Here is a 7935-nt window from a genome sequence, read left to right as displayed (position 1 = left end):
AAAAAAAAAAAAAAGAAAGGGAATAAATGTAACCACATCCTCCTTTCTCCCTAAGAATTTTAGGCCTTGCTAGTGGATTCTCTTGATAGGGGAGTGAAGCATTTAAGAGATTTCCTTGGCTTATTCTCTTAGGTCCCCCTCGCCCACATTCCTTTAGAGTAGCATGTGGAGTGTTATGTCATGCAGAACTGCATTTTGCAGCTTGGGGAAATGATTGTTCAGAGGCCTACAGAATGCTGGAGGGAAGGCAGAGCTGGAGTTGCGGAGAGCTGCATACTTGATGTCTATGCTTCGGTAGAGAAGAAAGGTTATCTGTGTTACTTATCCAGCTAAATTAGGGGGAGAAGGGTGAGCAGGAATTCAAGACATATTCTGTGTACAGGAAAAGAGTAGATTTGATTGGATTTGATTTGGCCCTTCTGTGGCCTTTATCATTTGGGAACCTGAGGATGGTAAGCAAATGTCCTTTCTTGGTTCCTCTTATGATAAAACTGGTACCTGAGTACCCTGCAACGTTCCCTTCTGTCGCCTCCTCTTTTCTGCTTCCCTTAATCACAAACCTCATCTGGAGTTTCCCGAGGTATTGTGAGGAGACACAGAAGACTGAAAGCCATTATGTAAGCTCCTACCAGGATGACAGATTCATCCTTCTTTCTCACTGCTTGTCTCCTTTCCGCCTCTTCATTATAACTGGAGTGTTCCAGACTCCTACCACATATTCCTCAAATATGTTAGATTTGCTTTTAGGGCACCGTGAGATCACCTCCAAAGGAAACATCCCGTCTTAGAAGCTTCATTTCTCGGTTTAGTCCCAGCACTGTTTATATATTCTGACCCTGGCTGAGAGATGCACAATTCAGTTCAGTTCAGCAGGTCATGGCTAGGCGCTAGGCCAGGCCCTGGAGTCCAAAGGAAACATCGACAACTGCTTCCAGTAGGCCATGTGGCGGTGTAAGGAGAGAAGCTCTTGGCAGGGTTCAGAGCACTGCAGAAGGGTCAGAGCAGCCCTCGCCAAGCCTGCCCTGTCAGTGGGGCAGGCAGCCTCCAAGATGGCCCCCAACGATGGAATCCTCTTTCTTTGAGTGTGGTCTGGATTTCATGACTCACTTCTAATGACCAGAACATAGCAGAGGTGATGGTATGTTGCTTCTAAGATGAGATTGTAAAACAATTGCTGCCTCTATCAGGGGTTTCAGAATAACAGGACTAAGTGAAGCAGAAAGAGGAACAGAAACGTTGCTGAGGATTTTGGAGAGAATACCTGGGTAGATGTGGTGTCATGGTGTAAGATGCCAAAGATCGGATTAAAATCCAGTTTAGGGAGGACAGTGTTCTTAATCATGATTTTCAATTTGGATGTTGTAAAGTCAAACGGCCTCCAAATAAAAATGTCTGCTAAGTAGGACCGATTTAGGTGTGCAGCTCAGAAAAGAAGTTTGGGCTTAAGTATCAGTGGGGAATTTTCGGCACATGGCTGTTGTTTAATCATGAGACAGCACAGACTGCCATGGGCGAGTTCAGATGGAGCAAAAGTGAGGGCCCAGGATTGAGCTCTTAGTAATGTCGGCTTTAAGAGGCCGTACTGAAGAAGAGCAAGTTAATAAGGCAGACGAGAGTGAGAAACAACTGCCAGGGAAGCTGGAGGAGGTCCAGGCCTGTGCATTGTTGGGGGAAAGAGAAGGAAGTTTCTTAAGAAAATGGGAGTGGTCAGCTTGGCCAAAGGCTGCTGAGAGGACAAGGGAGTTCAGGAATGGGAAGTGGCCATCTGATCTGGCCACATGGTGGTTGCTGGGGATCTTGGCAGGAGGGATATTTCAAACTTGCTGAGTGAACGGCTAAGACTGCAGACAGTATTTCGTGTGACGAATCCTTAGGAGATCTATGCATCTATTAAATTTCAGTTCGACTTAATTTGATTGGTGGAATCCTCATTTTGGAAATCTGAAGCAGAATGTATTTGAACTGTTGACACCATATGTAAAGTAGCTTTGCAAATTGCTTCCCAAAACTAGCCCTCTTTTTGGCCATGTGATTGAAAGATCACAAAATGAATACAGTCAAGTTGCCTTTCGCTTTACCTAGCGATAATTGCTAGTCGCACACACAGATGATGAAAATGCCTCTTTATATTCTTGAATTCAGCCGTCTTGAATGAATTCTAGATGCTAGATGCATCTTCTCGCATCTTCTATAAATAGCGCAGTACACTGAAAGTGACTATGCTAGATAAATAAGGGCTCAGGAAGTGTGTACTAATGTCAACACTGCGTGGAAAGGAATTTTCCAGTTTTGAAAACTATACCACCTCAGGGAAAGAGAAGCCTTCATTTAGCCCCTCAGCAACTCAGCGGCTCAGTGGCACAAAATAACACTAGGAAAATTACACTGCACACTGAATAAGTATGACGTGGTCCATTTATTCATAGTCTATTTTTGCAGTGATCTCTTTGAGCTATGCCAGGATTAATAAATGCGGTTTATGCATAACCATGATGCTCTCAGGAGACTTAATTAAATAAAAATATAAACCCACAGATAAGTCTTATTTTTGTAATGTTCTGGTACAGGATTAGAGTAGGCAAACCAACAGGGCTTCTCTGGATTTCTCTCGAAGCCTGAGTGTGTGGCATGGGTTGCCTTAGGTTAGCCCAGGGCAAGGGGCCGGACTGAACTGTGCCGACAAGGGAAAGTCCTAGAGATTTTGAGCTTGAGTTATACACGCCTTTCTGCATCATTACAATACGAACTCAGGGAGACATTTTCTATCTTCGTGAGCAAATTTAGATTTTTGAGATGTTTCTTTGGCAATAGTCTAATAAGACAGTTGTTGATTGTATCTCTCTGGATTAGGAAATCTTAGAGAACTGCAATAAACTAATGGGATTTTTAGGCACTTCCTGTTCTCTGACATTTTCTTCTGAAAAATCTTTTTCTGATTTCAGCCATTCACTGTAAAAAAAATAATAATAGGAAAACAATAATAAAATACTGGGTATAAAAACAACAGCCAATCATTTCAGGGTCAAGCCCAGACTTAGAAAACAAGCATTATTACCATGTTTGTACATTTATATCCCAATTTCTTTTATATTAGATATATAGAAAATCTATGTTAAATAAAATGTGAAGCACACAGCATATGGTTTCTTGTACATTTCTGCCATCATTGATTATTACAACTTTGATTGTAATGTACAGATACACTGTTATCTGTGTAACCATTCACCTGTTTTAGTTAATTTCCAATTTTTAACTATTAGGAATAAAATGTCAGCATCTCATCCATTCTATTTCATGTGATGCTCTAATTATGGATCATTATATCTAATTCAGATCATTATAGAAATGGAATCACTGCCTCAAAGTATGTGAATACTTATGAGGCCCTGGGTGTGTATTTTCAAATTTCCTTCCGGATATTTTCGCCTATGCACACTCTGTCATGACATTCTCATTTCTGAATGCTTCATGGTAATTTGATGGGTAAAAAAGACATCTCGTGTTATTTCATTGTTCATGTGAAATGTAACCTTATGCACCTTATGCATATATGTATTTGCCATTAATACTTCTCCTCTTGTAAGTTAAATGAATTTGTTCCTAGTTTATTTTTCCTGTAGGATGTTTGTCTGTTTCTCATTTAATGTATAAGATATTTATGCATTAAGAACTTTAAGTATTATGGGGCGCCTGGGTGACACAGCGGTTAAGCGTCTGCCTTCGGCTCAGGGCATGGTCCCAGCGTTGTGGGATCGAGCCCCACATCAGGCTCCTCTGCTATGAGCCTGCTTCTTCCTCTCCCACTCCCCCTGCTTGTGTTCCCTCTCTCGCTGGCTGTCTCTATCTCTGTCGAATAAATAAATAAAATCTTTAAAAAAAAAAAAGAACTTTAAGTATTATATACACTGCTAAATGTTCCCTCATTTGTTGAGTTTGTTTTTTATGACTGAAAAACAAGATTTTAATTTTTATAAAACCTAATCTAAAACATTTGTCTTATAACTTCTCTCCAGCGTCTGTTTTATGGTCATAAAAGCTCTCTGGATCCCCAGAAAGGATAATTCACGCCTATGATCTCTTCTAGGCTGTCTAGGAGTTCATTATTTTTATACTGAATTTTCAACCAATCCAGAATTGTTCTTACTATATCATGGAAAGTAAAAATATGGCGTTCTTTCCTAAGGCATCAATTGTTCCACTACTGTTTCTTGAATATTCTTTGATTCATCCCATTGATCTGAAATTCTATCTTTTTAGAATATTCTGTCCTTTAGGACAATAATAAGATAGGCCAGGGAGAGGCAGAAGGAATTACTTTGAGTGACAGCTAAGATGACTGCATAGAGTGGAATGCTAAAATATATTCTGGAGTCATGTGGGAGCAGACTGGCATACCATGATTGATTACTGATGTCTCCCATGGGCACACAAATGGGAGGGTAATAGTAAATATGCTTTATATTTGTACATTGTGTTTCATTAATGTATGTGTCTTGTTGACCTACTATCATATATTGTAACTTTATATGTCTAATTATATAGTCCCAATATACATAAAGGAAAAATGTATAGAATTGCTACGAGAAATGGGCAAATCTATAGCCATGTAGAAGATTTTAACATACCTCTCTATAATTGATAATCCATAGTGGAAAATGGTAGGTTTTCCCCCAACTTTATTGAGGTTTATTTGACAAATTTGTAAGATATTTAAACTATACAACTTTAGATGATTTGATGTATGTATATATTGTGAAATAATTCCAACAATCAAGCTAAATAGTACATTCATCACCTCACGTAGTTCCCTTTTTTGTGCATGTGAGAATGTGTAAGATCTATGGTCTTAGTAAATTTCAAGTATACTATGCAGTGTTGTTAAGTACAGTCACCATGATGTACATTAGATCCTCAGAACTTATTCATCTTATAACTGAAAGCTTGTACCCTTTTACCAACCTTTCCTCATTTCCTCTACCTTACAGTTTCCCTGGCAACCACTAGTCTACTCTTAGTTTCTATGAGTTTGACTTTTTTTTTTTTACATTCTGCAAATATTATACCATATCAAAATGTATGGCTTATCTCATTTTGCATGATGTCTTCCAGGTTCATCCATGTTGTCACAAATGGATTTCCTTCTTTTTTAAGGCTGAATAATGTTCCATTGTATGTATATGCCACACTTTCTTTATCCATCCATCCGTTAATGGACACTTCGGTTGTTCCTTATCTTGGGTATTATGAAGTGTTGCAGTGATTATGGGAGTTCAGATGTCTATTTGAGATAATGATTTTGTTTCCTTTGAATAAATACCAAAAGGTGGGATTGCTGTATCATATGGTAGTTCTGTTTCTAATTTCTCGAGGAACTTCCATTCTGTTTTTCATAGTAGCTGTATCAATTCATGTTCCCACTAAAAGCATTCAAGCATTTCCTTTTCTCCATATCTTTGCCAATACTTGTCATCTCTTGTCTTTTTTATGACAGCCATTCTTCTAATAGGTGTGAGGTGGTGTGTCGTTGTGGTTTTGATTTGCATTTCTCTGATGATTAGTGATATTGAGTACCTTTTGATGTACCTGTTGGCCATTTGTAGGTCTTCTTTGGGGAAATGATATTCGGCCCCCGACCCATTTTTTAATTGTATTGTATTGTTTGTTTTTTGCTATTAAGTTGTATGAGATCTTCATAAACTTTGGGTATTAATCCCTAATCAGGTGTATGATTTGTGGATATTTTCTCCTATCCCATAGATAGCTTTTTGTTTTGTTGATGGTTTCCTTTGTTGTGCAGAAGCTTTTTATTTTAACATAGTCCCACTTGTTTATTTTTGCTTTTGTTGCCTTCGCTTTTGGTGTCAAATCCAAATAATCATTGCCAAAACTGATGTCAAAGAGCTATTCTACTATGTTCTCTTTTAGGAGTTTTACATTTCCAGGTCTTATGTTCAAGTCTTAAATCCATTTTGAGTTGATTTTTGTGTATGGTGTAAGATAGGGGTCCAGTTTCATTCTTTTGCATATGGATATCCTGTTTTCCCAACATTTATTAAAATGCTATCTTTTCTGCATTGTGTATTCTTGGTGCCTTTATGGAAAATTAGTTGAACTAATATGCATGGATTTATTTCTGGGTTCTCTGTTCTGTTCCATTGATCTGTGTGTTTATTTTTATGCCAATACCATACTGTTTTGATCACTAAAGTTTTGTAATATAGTTTAAAAACAGGAAATGTAATGCCTCTGGTTTTGCTCTTCTTGCTCAAGGTTTTTAGCTTTTTTGTGGTCTTCTGTGGTTCCATACAAATTTTAGGATTGTTTTTTCTGTTTTTGTGAAAAATGCCATTGGAAATTTGATGGAAATTGATACAAATTTTAGGATTGTTTCTTCTGTTTTTGTGAAAAATGCCATTGGAATTTGATGGAATTTGATCACTTTGGGTAATATGGACATTTTAACAGTATCAGTTTTTCCAATGCATGAATATAAATTCTTCCACTTATTTGTGTTTTCTTCAGTTTCTTTCATCAGTTGTTCTTCTTTTTTCTTTTTCTTTCTTTTCTGCAAGGAGAAGTTCAGCAACAAATGAGTATGTATAACGTCTTTGAGTTTGGCCCGATTCTGAGATTCAGTGCATTAGCGTAGTCTTTGGGATGTGCATGTGGACACAGGTACAATCTTATCTTATGGACTGAAGACAGCAGATCTCCTATGTGAGAGAATAAGAAGATGGGGATTCCAACATGGAGAAAATGGATAAATCAAGGCTCACATATAGAAAGTCACCTCAGAAAGGCCTGATTTGGGGTTTAATGCCAGAATGGCATTAAAAGTAAGGAAGCAGTGGGTTTTGACATAGATGTATTTTATTTTCAAGTAAATAATGCCCAACTGTGGGCATTATAGGCTCTTTGAATAACACCTACAGCTAATGATCAAAGGACACACTTCATGTGTATGTAGGGTGGGGGGATAAAAAAGGTAGTTGCCCCCACATTAGTTGTTTTAGCGCTACATTCTCACTATCTTGTCAGCATTTTATTATTGAAAATAGCAGACAACAATATATTAAAAATTTACTAAGTGTTTGATGACCAAAATGCCAGTTCATGACATAATAAGAGTCCTATTTGTATCATTCTTCAATTCAAACCCAAACTGTTATAGACCACCCCTAATATAATGGCTGGCACATCTTAGGCACTCAATAAAAACATATTCATCAAATGAACCAGGGACTAAGACTCTAACAACCATGTCAGTTTTGCCTGACAACATTATAATATGTAATTGTTAAATATGGTGCTTTGCCCCATAATGTTTATCAGTAAACCCTTTTAAACCAAATAAGACAAATAGAATGATGATTACCACTGTCATTACAGAATTACGCATATTTATTATATCCTTTTCTACTTTCTAAATGTTACAAAATATCCACCTTGAATATTGTTGTCCATAATGTATTGTTACAGAGATGACCCTCCCAAGAACTTGGAGAAAAGGATAAAATACAGCTGCCATGAGAGTTAAGTTCTGATGTTTGTGCATAATGGATCAGAACATAGACACAGCACACCACGGAAAGAAGATAAAGTGGCTTCCAGGCTAGAAGGGCTTGGGTATAACCTGTTTGGTTTTTTTTTAAATATTTTATTTATTTACTTGAGAGAGAGAGAGAGCACAAGCAGGAGGAACGGCAGGCAGTGGGAGAAGCAGGCTCCCCACTGAGCAAGGAGCCCAATGCGGGACTCAATCCCAGGACCCTGGGATCATGACCTGAACTGAAGGCAGACACTCAACCAACTGAGCCACCCAGGCGCTCTGGGTATAACCTGTTTTAATACATTCCATATTTAATGGAAGTATTCTTCATCAGAAAGATAGTTGCCAAACCATGGAAACATGAATAAATATCTTCAGAGGTTCCT

Source organism: Ailuropoda melanoleuca, chromosome 7 (genome assembly GCF_002007445.2).
Source record: "Ailuropoda melanoleuca isolate Jingjing chromosome 7, ASM200744v2, whole genome shotgun sequence".
Classification (NCBI taxonomy): Eukaryota; Metazoa; Chordata; class Mammalia; order Carnivora; family Ursidae; genus Ailuropoda; species Ailuropoda melanoleuca.
This window is presented reverse-complemented; position numbering follows the sequence as displayed.